The following is a 16,994-nucleotide window of genomic DNA, read 5'->3' as shown; positions in this document are numbered from 1 at the left end:
TACGGGAGGTAGGGAAGTGCTTGATACCCTGATTTGCTGTGGGAAATAGAGCTATTTTAGAAATATTTTCAGGTTGCCTGGGGAGCATAAGCAAACAGCACACCAATCAGGCCCCAGTGTAAGCACTGCATGAGTCTCTGTGGCGCAATCGGTTAGCGCGTTCGGCTGTTAACCGAAAGGTTGGTGGTTCAAGCCCACCCAGGGACGATGCATTTTGGCTCAAAAATTCAGCGTGACCAACTATGGACTTCTGTTTACCTCTCGCAGGTCTCGTCTGCTGACGTCCAAAAAATCCAATAAACTGCAAGCAATTCTTCTCGCTTGCTTTAGTTTTTCAAAACTTGCCATTCAATTCATAAACATCAAGACTTCATGGGAAGGGTTTGGCTGCAGCGTGTACTGATGCACAGAAGGAAGCTATCCTAGCCAGTCTACTTAAAGAAGCAATGAGGCTCTGCAGGTGCATGTACGTCTCCTACCTTTATTCTGTCATCAGACACACCAGGTGGAGTGCCGCATGGACCTCGTGGCGCAATGGTAGCGCGTCTGACTCCAGATCCGAAGGTTTCGTGTTCAAATCACGTCGGGGTCATATTTGCTTTTCCCACTCTGAAATATAAAATTGCTCTTCAGTATCTCGTTATTTCAACCTGACTGCATCTTTGTGCTCTGGGCCTAGTCGTTCTGGCGTTTCGAATGTAAACTTTGCAGCAGGGAAGTATCATATTGACAGACACCCATGAAGGACATGGTCAACCTTTAAAGCAGGCCAATCTCTATGTTTTACTGGATGCAGCAGAAGTATTTCCTCTTTACCATCTCTTCAAGTGGGCCTGACTGATGTGCTGTTTTGTGCACGCTACGTGGGCTTTGTAAAGCATACCTCTGCCATTTGCATGGCCTCCTAGTGCTGTCAATATTTTCGTGTAATCGCTGAATGCTGCACTGTCCTGGGAACTCTAGGTGTGACTAAAGGATATATGCTGGGGCCCCGAAAGGGGGTCGGCAGTCTAGTGGCAATGCCCATCACTTTGCAGTTTGGGTTTGTGAGTTCAGGTACCGGTCTGGTGTCGGAAACCTGTAAGCGCCCTCCCAATCAACTGTCAGTCCTGGATTGTGAGGATTTCCCCTTATACTGGTCTCAGTAGACACATTTCCATTTTACTTTTTCACTCTCGCATTGCCTATTTCTCTCTCTCTCATAGATACATTATAGACAAGAGAGACATTGTCAGCGAGAGGGCTTCACAGCACCTTCCCCCATTTCCCTAAGTGCATTGCAAGGGGCTCTGGGAGGCGTGCACATTTGTCTGAAACACAAAGATCCCCTAGCAATAAAAGGCGTAGGACCCCAGTTCGCATTTCTTAGAATTTGAGGAGGCACTCAGAGTTGTCTCGGGCGTGACTGTACCTTTCATAGGAGATGTGCTAATCCCCAAACCCTCTTCCTTTGTCCCAGTAATCTGTCCTAGGGCCTCTAGCAAGTTGTTTTCTGAAACAAAGCTTACCTGAACATCCTGTAAAATTGGTAACTTTTCAGTAGCAGTACAGTGCAGTATATAGCATTCCTGTTGCGCACAGCATCTAGATCCAAAAATTGCTTACTCTACCCCAGAAATTAGAATTCACCCAGTCAAACAGAGGGATCTATAAAGATCATGGCAAGTAGTTAACATAAGCTACTTCCCCCAAGTTCTCTTGGTGCAATCTGCTGCCCTCTTTTAACAGAAGAATGCAACTGCAGGTCCTGCTTCTCAGCAAGGTACCTACATATAGAATCCTTGGTGCACTCTTGCTAAATCTGCTGGAATGTGTCTTCTATTGTGCCCAAGGTGGTTGTGTATTTGGGGACTCAAGGAAGCAAGGGAGCAGTCTAATGCACTGCAGTGCTAAGAGAGGCATGCCTTTTTCAGAAAAAAGTTCAGGTTTTCTGCCAATCAGAAAAAAATAGCAATGCAATCAGGCCAAAGGCAGAACACACATGCCAGTGAGTCTCTGTGGCGCAATTGGTTAGCGCGTTCTGCTGTTAACCGAAAAGACGCTGCTGTTTTTGGCACAAAGACACAGAGTGTTCCACTCAGTAAACCTGAGTCATTTCTCCCGTGTTCTCTGGGTTCAGCCTACTGTCCCCTTTTAACACAAGTGCGCAACTGTGGCTTTCTCCTCATAGCAAGTTATGCCTACACAGAGGGCATTTGGTGCACTGTTGATGGGCTCTGTCCTCTACTAAATCCCCTGTGTTTGTGGATTACGGGAGGTAGGGAAGTACTTGATACCCTGATTTGCTGTGGGAAATAGAGCTATTTTAGAAATATTTTCAGGTTGCCTGGGCAGCATAAGCAAACAGCACACCAATCAGGCCCCAGTGTAAGCACTGCATGAGTCTCTGTGGAGCAATCGGTTAGCGCGTTCGGCTGTTAACCGAAAGGTTGGTGGTTCAAGCCCACCCAGGGACGATGCATTTTGGCTCAAAAATTCAGCATGACCAACTATGAACTTCTGTTTACCTCTCGCAGGTCTCGTCTGCTGACGTCCAAAAAATCCAATAAACTGCAAGCAATTCTTCTCGCTTGCTTTAGTTTTTCAAAACTTGCCATTCAATTCATAAACATCAAGACTTCATGGGAAGGGTTTGGCTGCAGCGTGTACTGATGCACAGAAGGAAGCTATCCTAGCCAGTCTACTTAAAGAAGCAATGAGGCTCTGCAGGTGCATGTACGTCTCCTACCTTTATTCTGTCATCAGACACACCAGGTGGACTGCCACTAGGACCTCGTGGCGCAATGGTAGGGCGTCTGACTCCAGATCAGAAGGTTGCGTGTTCAAATCACGTCGGGGGCATATTTGCTTTTCCCACTCTGAAATACAAAATTGCTCTTCAGTATCTCGTTATTTCAACCTGACTGCATCTTTGTGCTCTGGGACTAGTTGTTCTGGCGTTTCGAATGTAAGCTTTGCAGCAGGGAAGTATCATATTGACAGACACCCATGAAGGACATGGTCAACCTTTAAAGCAGGCCAATCTCTATGTTTCACTGGATGCAGCAGAAGTATTTCCTCTTTACCATCTCTTCAAGTGGGCCTGACTGATGTGCTGTTTTGTGCACGCTACGTGGGCTTTGTAAAGCATACCTCTGCCATTTGCATGGCCTCCTAGCGCTGTCAATATTTTCGTGTAATCGCTGAATGCTGCAGTGTCCTGGGAACTCTAGGTGTGACTAAAGGATATATGTTGGGGCCCCGAAAGGGGGTCGGCAGTCTAGTGGCAATGCCCATCACTTTGCAGTTTGGGTTTGTGAGTTCAGGTACCGGTCTGGTGTCGGAAACCTGTAAGCGCCCTCCCAATCAACTGTCGGTCCTGGATTGTGAGGATTTCCCCTTATACTGGTCTCAGTAGACACATTTCCATTTTACTTTTTCACTCTCGCATTGCCTATTTCTCTCTCTCTCATAGATACATTATAGACAAGAGAGACATTGTCAGCGAGAGGGCTTCACAGCACCTTCCCCCATTTCCCTAAGTGCATTGCATGGGGCTCTGGGAGGCGTGCACATTTGTCTGAAACACAAAGATCCCCTAGCAATAAAAGGCGTAGGACCCCAGTTCGCATTTCTTAGAATTTGAGGAGGCACTCAGAGTTGTCTCGGGCGTGACTGTACCTTTCATAGGAGATGTGCTAATCCCCAAACCCTCTTCCTTTGTCCCAGTAATCTGTCCTAGGGCCTCTAGCAAGTTGTTTTCTGAAACAAAGCTTACCTGAACATCCTGTAAAATTGGTAACTTTTCAGTAGCAGTACAGTGCAGTATATAGCATTCCTGTTGCGCACAGCATCTAGATCCAAAAATTGCTTACTCTACCCCAGAAATTAGAATTCACCCAGTCAAACAGAGGGATCTATAAAGAGCATGGCAAGTAGTTAACATAAGCTACTTCCCCCAAGTTCTCTTGGTGCACTCTGCTGCCCTCTTTTAACAGAAGAATGCAACTGCAGGTCTTGCTTCTCAGCAAGGTACCTACATATAGAAACCTTGGTGCACTCTTGCTAAATCTGCTGGAATGTGTCTTCTATTGTGCCCAAGGTGGTTGTGTATTTGGGGACTCAGGGAAGCAAGGGAGCAGTCTAATGCACTGCAGTGCTACGAGAGGCATGCCTTTTTCAGAAAAAAGTTCAGGTTTTCTGCCAATCAGAAAAAAATAGCAATGCAATCAGGCCAAAGGCAGAACACACATGCCAGTGAGTCTCTGTGGCACAATTGGTTAGCGCGTTCGGCTGTTAACCGAAAAGACGCTGCTGTTTTTGGCACAAAGACACAGAGTGTTCCACTCAGTAAACCTGAGTCATTTCTCCCTTGTTCTCTGGGTTCAGCCTACTGTCCCCTTTTAACACAAGTGCGCAACTGTGGGTTTCTCCTCATAGCAAGTTATGCCTACACAGAGGACATTTGGTGCACTGTTGATGGGCTCTGTCCTCTACTAAATCCCCTGTGTTTGTGGATTAGGGGAGGTAGGGAAGTGCTTGATACCCTGATTTGCTGTGGGAAATAGAGCTATTTTAGAAATATTTTCAGGTTGCCTGGGAAGCATAAGCAAACAGCACACCAATCAGGCCCCAGTGTAAGCACTGCATGAGTCTCTGTGGCGCAATCGGTTAGCGCGTTCGGCTGTTAACCGAAAGGTTGGTGGTTCAAGCCCACCCAGGGACGATGCATTTTGGCTCAAAAATTCAGCATGACCAACTATGAACTTCTGTTTACCTCTCGCAGGTCTCGTCTGCTGACGTCCAAAAAATCCAATAAACTGCAAGCAATTCTTCTCGCTTGCTTTAGTTTTTCAAAACTTGCCATTCAATTCATAAACATCAAGACTTCATGGGAAGGGTTTGGCTGCAGCGTGTACTGATGCACAGAAGGAAGCTATCCTAGCCAGTCTACTTAAAGAAGCAATGAGGCTCTGCAGGTGCATGTACGTCTCCTACCTTTATTCTGTCATCAGACACACCAGGTGGAGTACCGCATGGACCTCGTGGCGCAATGGTAGCTTGTCTGACTCCAGATCCGAAGGTTTCGTGTTCAAATCACGTCGGGGTCATATTTGCTTTTCCCACTCTGAAATATAAAATTGCTCTTCAGTATCTCGTTATTTCAACCTGACTGCATCTTTGTGCTCTGGGCCTAGTTGTTCTGGCGTTTCGAATGTAAACTTTGCAGCAGGGAAGTATCATATTGACAGACACCCATGAAGGACATGGTCAACCTTTAAAGCAGGCCAATCTCTATGTTTTACTGGATGCAGCAGAAGTATTTCCTCTTTACCATCTCTTCAAGTGGGCCTGACTGATGTGCTGTTTTGTGCACGCTACGTGGGCTTTGTAAAGCATACCTCTGCCATTTGCATGGTCTCCTAGCGCTGTCAATATTTTCGTGTAATCGCTGAATGCTGCACTGTCCCGGGAACTCTAGGTGTGACTAAAGGATATATGCTGGGGCCCCGAAAGGGGGTCGGCAGTCTAGTGGCAATGCCCATCACTTTGTAGTTTGGGTTTGTGAGTTCAGGTACCGGTCTGGTGTCAGAAAACTGTAAGCGCCCTCCCAATCAACTGTCGGTCCTGGATTGTGAGGATTTCCCCTTATACTGGTCTCAGTAGACACATTTCCATTTTACTTTTTCACTCTCACATTGCCTATTTCTCTCTCTCTCATAGATACATTATAGACAAGAGAGACATTGTCAGCGAGTGGGCTTCACAGCACCTTCCCCCCTTTCCCTAAGTGCATTGCATGGGGCTCTGGGAGGCGTGCACATTTGTCTGAAACACAAAGATCCCCTAGCAATAAAAGGCGTAGGACCCCAGTTCGCATTTCTTAGAATTTGAGGAGGCACTCAGAGTTGTCTCGGGCGTGACTGTACCTTTCATAGGAGATGTGCTAATCCCCAAACCCTCTTCCTTTGTCCCAGTAATCTGTCCTAGGGCCTCTAGCAAGTTGTTTTCTGAAACAAAGCTTACCTGAACATCCTGTAAAATTGGTAACTTTTCAGTAGCAGTACAGTGCAGTATATAGCATTCCTGTTGCGCACAGCATCTAGATCCAAAAATTGCTTACTCTACCCCAGAAATTAGAATTCACCCAGTCAAACAGAGGGATCTATAAAGAGCATGGCAAGTAGTTAACATAAGCTACTTCCCCCAAGTTCTCTTGGTGCACTCTGCTGCCCTCTTTTAACAGAAGAATGCAACTGCAGGTCTTGCTTCTCAGCAAGGTACCTACATATAGAAACCTTGGTGCACTCTTGCTAAATCTGCTGGAATGTGTCTTCTATTGTGCCCAAGGTGGTTGTGTATTTGGGGACTCAGGGAAGCAAGGGAGCAGTCTAATGCACTGCAGTGCTACGAGAGGCATGCCTTTTTCAGAAAAAAGTTCAGGTTTTCTGCCAATCAGAAAAAAATAGCAATGCAATCAGGCCAAAGGCAGAACACACATGCCAGTGAGTCTCTGTGGCACAATTGGTTAGCGCGTTCGGCTGTTAACCGAAAAGACGCTGCTGTTTTTGGCACAAAGACACAGAGTGTTCCACTCAGTAAACCTGAGTCATTTCTCCCTTGTTCTCTGGGTTCAGCCTACTGTCCCCTTTTAACACAAGTGCGCAACTGTGGGTTTCTCCTCATAGCAAGTTATGCCTACACAGAGGACATTTGGTGCACTGTTGATGGGCTCTGTCCTCTACTAAATCCCCTGTGTTTGTGGATTAGGGGAGGTAGGGAAGTGCTTGATACCCTGATTTGCTGTGGGAAATAGAGCTATTTTAGAAATATTTTCAGGTTGCCTGGGAAGCATAAGCAAACAGCACACCAATCAGGCCCCAGTGTAAGCACTGCATGAGTCTCTGTGGCGCAATCGGTTAGCGCGTTCGGCTGTTAACCGAAAGGTTGGTGGTTCAAGCCCACCCAGGGACGATGCATTTTGGCTCAAAAATTCAGCATGACCAACTATGAACTTCTGTTTACCTCTCGCAGGTCTCGTCTGCTGACGTCCAAAAAATCCAATAAACTGCAAGCAATTCTTCTCGCTTGCTTTAGTTTTTCAAAACTTGCCATTCAATTCATAAACATCAAGACTTCATGGGAAGGGTTTGGCTGCAGCGTGTACTGATGCACAGAAGGAAGCTATCCTAGCCAGTCTACTTAAAGAAGCAATGAGGCTCTGCAGGTGCATGTACGTCTCCTACCTTTATTCTGTCATCAGACACACCAGGTGGAGTACCGCATGGACCTCGTGGCGCAATGGTAGCTTGTCTGACTCCAGATCCGAAGGTTTCGTGTTCAAATCACGTCGGGGTCATATTTGCTTTTCCCACTCTGAAATATAAAATTGCTCTTCAGTATCTCGTTATTTCAACCTGACTGCATCTTTGTGCTCTGGGCCTAGTTGTTCTGGCGTTTCGAATGTAAACTTTGCAGCAGGGAAGTATCATATTGACAGACACCCATGAAGGACATGGTCAACCTTTAAAGCAGGCCAATCTCTATGTTTTACTGGATGCAGCAGAAGTATTTCCTCTTTACCATCTCTTCAAGTGGGCCTGACTGATGTGCTGTTTTGTGCACGCTACGTGGGCTTTGTAAAGCATACCTCTGCCATTTGCATGGTCTCCTAGCGCTGTCAATATTTTCGTGTAATCGCTGAATGCTGCACTGTCCCGGGAACTCTAGGTGTGACTAAAGGATATATGCTGGGGCCCCGAAAGGGGGTCGGCAGTCTAGTGGCAATGCCCATCACTTTGTAGTTTGGGTTTGTGAGTTCAGGTACCGGTCTGGTGTCAGAAAACTGTAAGCGCCCTCCCAATCAACTGTCGGTCCTGGATTGTGAGGATTTCCCCTTATACTGGTCTCAGTAGACACATTTCCATTTTACTTTTTCACTCTCACATTGCCTATTTCTCTCTCTCTCATAGATACATTATAGACAAGAGAGACATTGTCAGCGAGTGGGCTTCACAGCACCTTCCCCCCTTTCCCTAAGTGCATTGCATGGGGCTCTGGGAGGCGTGCACATTTGTCTGAAACACAAAGATCCACTGGCAATAAAAGGCGTAAGACCCCAGTTCGCATTTCTTAGAATTTGAGGAGGCACTCAGAGTTGTCTCGGGCGTGACTGTACCTTTCATAGGAGATGTGCTAATCCCCAAACCCTCTTCCTTTGTCCCAGTAATCTGTCCTAGGGCCTCTAGCAAGTTGTTTTCTGAAACAAAGCTTACCTGAACATCCTGTAAAATTGGTAACTTTTCAGTAGCAGTACAGTGCAGTATATAGCATTCCTGTTGCGCACAGCATCTAGATCCAAAAATTGCTTACTCTACCCCAGAAATTAGAATTCACCCAGTCAAACAGAGGGATCTATAAAGATCATGGCAAGTAGTTAACATAAGCTACTTCCCCCAAGTTCTCTTGGTGCACTCTGCTGCCCTCTTTTAACAGAAGAATGCAACTGCAGGTCCTGCTTCTCAGCAAGGTACCTACATATAGAATCCTTGGTGCACTCTTGCTAAATCTGCTGGAATGTGTCTTCTATTGTGCCCAAGGTGGTTGTGTATTTGGGGACTCAGGGAAGCAAGGGAGCAGTCTAATGCACTGCAGTGCTAAGAGAGGCATGCCTTTTTCAGAAAAAAGTTCAGGTTTTCTGCCAATCAGAAAAAAATAGCAATGCAATCAGGCCAAAGGCAGAACACACATGCCAGTGAGTCTCTGTGGCGCAATTGGTTAGCGCGTTCGGCTGTTAACCGAAAAGACGCTGCTGTTTTTGGCACAAAGACACAGAGTGTTCCACTCAGTAAACCTGAGTCATTTCTCCCGTGTTCTCTGGGTTCAGCCTACTGTCCCCTTTTAACACAAGTGCGCAACTGTGGCTTTCTCCTCATAGCAAGTTATGCCTACACAGAGGGCATTTGGTGCACTGTTGATGGGCTCTGTCCTCTACTAAATCCCCTGTGTTTGTGGATTACGGGAGGTAGGGAAGTACCTGATACCCTGATTTGCTGTGGGAAATAGAGCTATTTTAGAAATATTTTCAGGTTGCCTGGGGAGCATAAGCAAACAGCACACCAATCAGGCCCCAGTGTAAGCACTGCATGAGTCTCTGTGGCGCAATCGGTTAGCGCGTTCGGCTGTTAACCGAAAGGTTGGTGGTTCAAGCCCACCCAGAGACGATGCATTTTGGCTCAAAAATTCAGCATGACCAACTATGAACTTCTGTTTACCTCTCGCAGGTCTCGTCTGCTGACGTCCAAAAAATCCAATAAACTGCAAGCAATTCTTCTCGCTTGCTTTAGTTTTTCAAAACTTGCCATTCAATTCATAAACATCAAGACTTCATGGGAAGGGTTTGGCTGCAGCGTGTACTGATGCACAGAAGGAAGCTATCCTAGCCAGTCTACTTAAAGAAGCAATGAGGCTCTGCAGGTGCATGTACGTCTCCTACCTTTATTCTGTCATCAGACACACCAGGTTGCCACTAGGACCTCGTGGCGCAATGGTAGGGCGTCTGACTCCAGATCAGAAGGTTGTGTGTTCAAATCACGTCGGGGGCATATTTGCTTTTCCCACTCTGAAATACAAAATTGCTCTTCAGTATCTCGTTATTTCAACCTGACTGCATCTTTGTGCTCTGGGCCTAGTTGTTCTGGCGTTTCGAATGTAAACTTTGCAGCAGGGAAGTATCATATTGACATACACCCATGAAGTACATGGTCAACCTTTAAAGCAGGCCAATCTCTATGTTTTACTGGATGCAGCAGAAGTATTTCCTCTTTACCATCTCTTCAAGTGGGCCTGACTGATGTGCTGTTTTGTGCACGCTACGTGGGCTTTGTAAAGCATACCTCTGCCATTTGCATGGCCTCCTAGCGCTGTCAATATTTTCGTGTAATCGCTGAATGCTGCACTGTCCTGGGAACTCTAGGTGTGACTAAAGGATATATGCTGAGGCCCGAAAGGCGGTCGGCAGTCTAGTGGCAATGCCCATCACTTTGCAGTTTGGGTTTGTGAGTTCAGGTACCGGTCTGGTGTCGGAAACCTGTAAGCGCCCTCCCAATCAACTGTCGGTCCTGGATTGTGAGGATTTCCCCTTATACTGGTCTCAGTAGACACATTTCCATTTTACTTTTTCACTCTCGCATTGCCTATTTCTCTCTCTCTCATAGATGCATTATAGACAAGAGAGACATTGTCAGCGAGAGGGCTTCACAGCACCTTCCCCCCTTTCCCTAAGTGCATTGCAAGGGGCTCTGGAAGGCGTGCACATTTGTCTGAAACACAAAGATCCCCTAGCAATAAAAAGCGTAGGTCCCTAGTTTGCATTTCTTAGAATTTGAGGTGACACTCAGAGTTGTCTCGGGCGTGACTGTACCTTTCATAGGAGATGTGCTAATCCCCAAACACTCTTCCTTTGTCCCAGTAATCTGTCTTAGTGCCTCTAGCAAGTTGTTTTCTGAAACAAAGCTTACCTGAACATCCTGTAAAATTGGTAACTTTTCAGTAGCAGTACAGTGCAGTATATAGCATTCCTGTTGCACACAGCATCTAGATCCAAAAATTGCTTACTCTACCCCAGAAATTAGAATTCACCCAGTCAAACAGAGGGGTCTATAAAGAGCATGGCAAGTAGTTAACATAAGCTACTTCCCCCAAGTTCTCTTGGTGCACTCTGCTGCCCTCTTTTAACAGAAGAATGCAACTGCAGGTCTTGCTTCTCAGCAAGGTACCTACATATAGAATCCTTGGTGCACTCTTGCTAAATCTGCTGGAATGTGTCTTCTATTGTGCCCAAGGTGGTTGTGTATTTGGGGACTCAGGGAAGCAAGGGAGCAGTCTAATGCACTGCAGTGCTAAGAGAGGCATGCCTTTTTCAGAAAAAAGTTCAGGTTTTCTGCCAATCAGAAAAAAATAGCAATGCAATCAGGCCAAAGGCAGAACACACATGCCAGTGAGTCTCTGTGGCGCAATTGGTTAGCGCGTTCGGCTGTTAACCGAAAAGATGCTGCTGTTTTTGGCACAATTACACAGAGTGTTCCACTCAGTAAACCTGAGTCATTTCTCCCGTGTTCTCTGGGTTCAGCCTACTGTCCCCTTTTAACACAAGTGCGCAACTGTGGCTTTCTCCTCATAGCAAGTTATGCCTATACAGAGGACATTTGGTGCACTGTTGATGAGCTCTGTCCTCTACTAAATCCCCTGTGTTTGTGGATTAGGGGAGGTAGGGAAGTGCTTGATACCCTGATTTGCTGTGGGAAATAGAGCTATTTTAGAAATATTTTCAGGTTGCCTGGGAAGCATAAGCAAACAGCACACCAATCAGGACCCTGTGTAAGAACTGCATGAGTCTCTGTGGCGCAATCGGTTAGCGCGTTCGGCTGTTAACCGAAAGGTTGGTGGTTCAAGCCCACCCAGGGACGGTGCATTTTGGCTCAAAAATTCAGCGTGACCAACTATGGACTTCTGTTTACCTCTCGCAGGTCTCGTCTGCTGACGTCCAAAAAATCCAATAAACTGCAAGCAATTCTTCTCGCTTGCTTTAGTTTTTCAAAACTTGCCATTCAATTGATAAACATCAAGACTTCATGGGAAGGGTTTGGGTGCAGCGTGTGCTGATGCACAGAAGGAAGCTATCCTAGCCAGTCTACTTAAAGAAGCAATGAGGCTCTGCAGGTGCATGTACGTCTCCTACCTTTATTCTGTCATCAGACACACCAGGTGGATTGCCACAAGGACCTCGTGGCGCAATGGTAGCGCGTCTGACTCCAGATCAGAAGGTTGCGTGTTCAAATCACGTCGGGGTCATATTTGCTTTTCCCACTCTGAAATACAAAATTGCTCTTCAGTATCTCGTTATTTCAACCTGACTGCATCTTTGTGCTCTGGGCCTAGTTGTTCTGGCGTTTCGAATGTAAGCTTTGCAGCAGGGAAGTATCATATTGACAGACACCCATGAAGGACATGGTCAACCTTTAAAGCAGGCCAATCTCTATGTTTTACTGGATGCAGCAGAAGTATTTCCTCTTTACCATCTCTTCAAGTGGGCCTGACTGATGTGCTGTTTTGTGCACGCTACGTGGGCTTTGTAAAGCATACCTCTGCCATTTGCATGGCCTCCTAGCGCTTTCAATATTTTCGTGTAATCGCTGAATGCTGCACTGTCCTGGGAACTCTAGGTGTGACTAAAGGATATATGCTGGGGCCCCGAAAGGGGGTCGGCAGTCTAGTGGCAATGCCCATCACTTTGCAGTTTGGGTTTGTGAGTTCAGGTACCGGTCTGGTGTCGGAAACCTGTAAGCGCCCTCCCAATCAACTGTCGGTCCTGGATTGTGAGGATTTCCCCTTATACTGGTCTCAGTAGACACATTTCCATTTTACTTTTTCACTCTCGCATTGCCTATTTCTCTCTCTCTCATAGTTACATTATAGACAAGAGAGACATTGTCAGCGAGAGGGCTTCACAGCACCTTCCCCCATTTCCCTAAGTGCATTGCAAGGGGCTCTGGGAGGCGTGCACGTTTGTCTGAAACACAAAGATCCACTGGCAATAAAAAGCGTAGGTCCCTAGTTTGCATTTCTTAGAATTTGAGGTGACACTCAGAGTTGTCTCGGGCTTGACTGTACCTTTCATAGGAGATGTGCTAATCCCCAAACCCTCTTCCTTTGTCCCAGTAATCTGTCTTAGTGCCTCTAGCAAGTTGTTTTCTGAAACAAAGCTTACCTGAACATCCTGTAAAATTGGTAACTTTTCAGGAGCAGTACAGTGCAGTATATAGCATTCCTGTTGCGCACAGCATCTAGATCCAAAAATTGCTTACTCTACCCCAGAAATTAGAATTCACCCAGTCAAACAGAGGGATCTATAAAGAGCATGGCAAGTAGTTAACATAAGCTACTTCCCCCAAGTTCTCTTGGTGCACTCTGCTGCCCTCTTTTAACAGAAGAATGCAACTGCAGGTCTTGCTTCTCAGCAAGGTACCTAAATATAGAATCCTTGGTGCACTCTTGCTAAATCTGCTGGAATGTGTCTTCTATTGTGCCCAAGGTGGTTGTGTATTTGGGGACTCAGGGAAGCAAGGGAGCAGTCTAATGCACTGCAGTGCTAAGAGAGGCATGCCTTTTTCAGAAAAAAGTTCAGGTTTTCTGCCAATCAGAAAAAAATAGCAATGCAATCAGGCCAAAGGCAGAACACACATGCCAGTGAGTCTCTGTGGCGCAATTGGTTAGCGCGTTCGGCTGTTAACCGAAAAGACGCAGCTGTTTTGGGCACAAAGACACAGAGTGTTCCACTCAGTAAACCTGAGTCATTTCTCCCGTGTTCTCTGGGTTCAGCCTACTGTCCCCTTTTAACACAAGTGCGCAACTGTGGCTTTCTCCTCATAGCAAGTTATGCCTACACAGAGGGCATTTGGTGCACTGTTGATGGGCTCTGTCCTCTACTAAATCCCCTGTGTTTGTGGATTACGGGAGGTAGGGAAGTGCTTGATACCCTGATTTGCTGTGGGAAATAGAGCTATTTTAGAAATATTTTCAGGTTGCCTGGGGAGCATAAGCAAACAGCACACCAATCAGGCCCCAGTGTAAGCACTGCATGAGTCTCTGTGGCGCAATCGGTTAGCGCGTTCGGCTGTTAACCGAAAGGTTGGTGGTTCAAGCCCACCCAGGGACGATGCATTTTGGCTCAAAAATTCAGCGTGACCAACTATGGACTTCTGTTTACCTCTCGCAGGTCTCGTCTGCTGACGTCCAAAAAATCCAATAAACTGCAAGCAATTCTTCTCGCTTGCTTTAGTTTTTCAAAACTTGCCATTCAATTCATAAACATCAAGACTTCATGGGAAGGGTTTGGCTGCAGCGTGTACTGATGCACAGAAGGAAGCTATCCTAGCCAGTCTACTTAAAGAAGCAATGAGGCTCTGCAGGTGCATGTACGTCTCCTACCTTTATTCTGTCATCAGACACACCAGGTGGAGTGCCGCATGGACCTCGTGGCGCAATGGTAGCGCGTCTGACTCCAGATCCGAAGGTTTCGTGTTCAAATCACGTCGGGGTCATATTTGCTTTTCCCACTCTGAAATATAAAATTGCTCTTCAGTATCTCGTTATTTCAACCTGACTGCATCTTTGTGCTCTGGGCCTAGTCGTTCTGGCGTTTCGAATGTAAACTTTGCAGCAGGGAAGTATCATATTGACAGACACCCATGAAGGACATGGTCAACCTTTAAAGCAGGCCAATCTCTATGTTTTACTGGATGCAGCAGAAGTATTTCCTCTTTACCATCTCTTCAAGTGGGCCTGACTGATGTGCTGTTTTGTGCACGCTACGTGGGCTTTGTAAAGCATACCTCTGCCATTTGCATGGCCTCCTAGTGCTGTCAATATTTTCGTGTAATCGCTGAATGCTGCACTGTCCTGGGAACTCTAGGTGTGACTAAAGGATATATGCTGGGGCCCCGAAAGGGGGTCGGCAGTCTAGTGGCAATGCCCATCACTTTGCAGTTTGGGTTTGTGAGTTCAGGTACCGGTCTGGTGTCGGAAACCTGTAAGCGCCCTCCCAATCAACTGTCAGTCCTGGATTGTGAGGATTTCCCCTTATACTGGTCTCAGTAGACACATTTCCATTTTACTTTTTCACTCTCGCATTGCCTATTTCTCTCTCTCTCATAGATACATTATAGACAAGAGAGACATTGTCAGCGAGAGGGCTTCACAGCACCTTCCCCCATTTCCCTAAGTGCATTGCAAGGGGCTCTGGGAGGCGTGCACATTTGTCTGAAACACAAAGATCCCCTAGCAATAAAAGGCGTAGGACCCCAGTTCGCATTTCTTAGAATTTGAGGAGGCACTCAGAGTTGTCTCGGGCGTGACTGTACCTTTCATAGGAGATGTGCTAATCCCCAAACCCTCTTCCTTTGTCCCAGTAATCTGTCCTAGGGCCTCTAGCAAGTTGTTTTCTGAAACAAAGCTTACCTGAACATCCTGTAAAATTGGTAACTTTTCAGTAGCAGTACAGTGCAGTATATAGCATTCCTGTTGCGCACAGCATCTAGATCCAAAAATTGCTTACTCTACCCCAGAAATTAGAATTCACCCAGTCAAACAGAGGGATCTATAAAGATCATGGCAAGTAGTTAACATAAGCTACTTCCCCCAAGTTCTCTTGGTGCACTCTGCTGCCCTCTTTTAACAGAAGAATGCAACTGCAGGTCCTGCTTCTCAGCAAGGTACCTACATATAGAATCCTTGGTGCACTCTTGCTAAATCTGCTGGAATGTGTCTTCTATTGTGCCCAAGGTGGTTGTGTATTTGGGGACTCAAGGAAGCAAGGGAGCAGTCTAATGCACTGCAGTGCTAAGAGAGGCATGCCTTTTTCAGAAAAAAGTTCAGGTTTTCTGCCAATCAGAAAAAAATAGCAATGCAATCAGGCCAAAGGCAGAACACACATGCCAGTGAGTCTCTGTGGCGCAATTGGTTAGCGCGTTCTGCTGTTAACCGAAAAGACGCTGCTGTTTTTGGCACAAAGACACAGAGTGTTCCACTCAGTAAACCTGAGTCATTTCTCCCGTGTTCTCTGGGTTCAGCCTACTGTCCCCTTTTAACACAAGTGCGCAACTGTGGCTTTCTCCTCATAGCAAGTTATGCCTACACAGAGGGCATTTGGTGCACTGTTGATGGGCTCTGTCCTCTACTAAATCCCCTGTGTTTGTGGATTACGGGAGGTAGGGAAGTACTTGATACCCTGATTTGCTGTGGGAAATAGAGCTATTTTAGAAATATTTTCAGGTTGCCTGGGCAGCATAAGCAAACAGCACACCAATCAGGCCCCAGTGTAAGCACTGCATGAGTCTCTGTGGCGCAATCGGTTAGCGCGTTCGGCTGTTAACCGAAAGGTTGGTGGTTCAAGCCCACCCAGGGACGATGCATTTTGGCTCAAAAATTCAGCATGACCAACTATGAACTTCTGTTTACCTCTCGCAGGTCTCGTCTGCTGACGTCCAAAAAATCCAATAAACTGCAAGCAATTCTTCTCGCTTGCTTTAGTTTTTCAAAACTTGCCATTCAATTCATAAACATCAAGACTTCATGGGAAGGGTTTGGCTGCAGCGTGTACTGATGCACAGAAGGAAGCTATCCTAGCCAGTCTACTTAAAGAAGCAATGAGGCTCTGCAGGTGCATGTACGTCTCCTACCTTTATTCTGTCATCAGACACACCAGGTGGACTGCCACTAGGACCTCGTGGCGCAATGGTAGGGCGTCTGACTCCAGATCAGAAGGTTGCGTGTTCAAATCACGTCGGGGGCATATTTGCTTTTCCCACTCTGAAATACAAAATTGCTCTTCAGTATCTCGTTATTTCAACCTGACTGCATCTTTGTGCTCTGGGACTAGTTGTTCTGGCGTTTCGAATGTAAGCTTTGCAGCAGGGAAGTATCATATTGACAGACACCCATGAAGGACATGGTCAACCTTTAAAGCAGGCCAATCTCTATGTTTCACTGGATGCAGCAGAAGTATTTCCTCTTTACCATCTCTTCAAGTGGGCCTGACTGATGTGCTGTTTTGTGCACGCTACGTGGGCTTTGTAAAGCATACCTCTGCCATTTGCATGGCCTCCTAGCGCTGTCAATATTTTCGTGTAATCGCTGAATGCTGCAGTGTCCTGGGAACTCTAGGTGTGACTAAAGGATATATGTTGGGGCCCCGAAAGGGGGTCGGCAGTCTAGTGGCAATGCCCATCACTTTGCAGTTTGGGTTTGTGAGTTCAGGTACCGGTCTGGTGTCGGAAACCTGTAAGCGCCCTCCCAATCAACTGTCGGTCCTGGATTGTGAGGATTTCCCCTTATACTGGTCTCAGTAGACACATTTCCATTTTACTTTTTCACTCTCGCATTGCCTATTTCTCTCTCTCTCATAGATACATTATAGACAAGAGAGACATTGTCAGCGAGAGGGCTTCACAGCACCT

General features: G+C 46.5%; 8 non-coding genes across 8 annotated transcripts; all 8 read left to right on the top strand.

Moving 5' to 3' along the window:
- The first annotated feature begins 133 nt into the window (after nt 1–133).
- TRNAN-GUU (transfer RNA asparagine (anticodon GUU)) lies at nt 134–207 on the top strand. The gene has a single exon. It is a non-coding gene; the product is annotated as a tRNA-Asn (tRNA).
- Nucleotides 208–4,631: 4,424 nt separating this feature from the next.
- On the top strand, nt 4,632–4,705 carry TRNAN-GUU (transfer RNA asparagine (anticodon GUU)). The gene has a single exon. It is a non-coding gene; the product is annotated as a tRNA-Asn (tRNA).
- Nucleotides 4,706–6,880: 2,175 nt separating this feature from the next.
- Nucleotides 6,881–6,954, top strand: TRNAN-GUU (transfer RNA asparagine (anticodon GUU)). Its single transcript has one exon. It is a non-coding gene; the product is annotated as a tRNA-Asn (tRNA).
- Nucleotides 6,955–9,129: 2,175 nt separating this feature from the next.
- On the top strand, nt 9,130–9,203 carry TRNAN-GUU (transfer RNA asparagine (anticodon GUU)). The gene has a single exon. It is a non-coding gene; the product is annotated as a tRNA-Asn (tRNA).
- A 2,170-nt stretch (nt 9,204–11,373) lies between these two features.
- Nucleotides 11,374–11,447, top strand: TRNAN-GUU (transfer RNA asparagine (anticodon GUU)). Its single transcript has one exon. It is a non-coding gene; the product is annotated as a tRNA-Asn (tRNA).
- A 313-nt stretch (nt 11,448–11,760) lies between these two features.
- Nucleotides 11,761–11,832, top strand: TRNAW-CCA (transfer RNA tryptophan (anticodon CCA)). The gene has a single exon. It is a non-coding gene; the product is annotated as a tRNA-Trp (tRNA).
- Nucleotides 11,833–13,622: 1,790 nt separating this feature from the next.
- TRNAN-GUU (transfer RNA asparagine (anticodon GUU)) lies at nt 13,623–13,696 on the top strand. The gene has a single exon. It is a non-coding gene; the product is annotated as a tRNA-Asn (tRNA).
- Nucleotides 13,697–15,871: 2,175 nt separating this feature from the next.
- Nucleotides 15,872–15,945, top strand: TRNAN-GUU (transfer RNA asparagine (anticodon GUU)). The gene has a single exon. It is a non-coding gene; the product is annotated as a tRNA-Asn (tRNA).
- Nucleotides 15,946–16,994: the final 1,049 nt, after the last annotated feature.

Source organism: Ambystoma mexicanum, chromosome 11, assembly GCF_040938575.1.
Source record: "Ambystoma mexicanum isolate Mex_15411 chromosome 11, UKY_AmexF1_1, whole genome shotgun sequence".
NCBI classification, from domain to species: domain Eukaryota; kingdom Metazoa; phylum Chordata; class Amphibia; order Caudata; family Ambystomatidae; genus Ambystoma; species Ambystoma mexicanum.
This window is presented reverse-complemented; position numbering and strand designations above follow the sequence as displayed.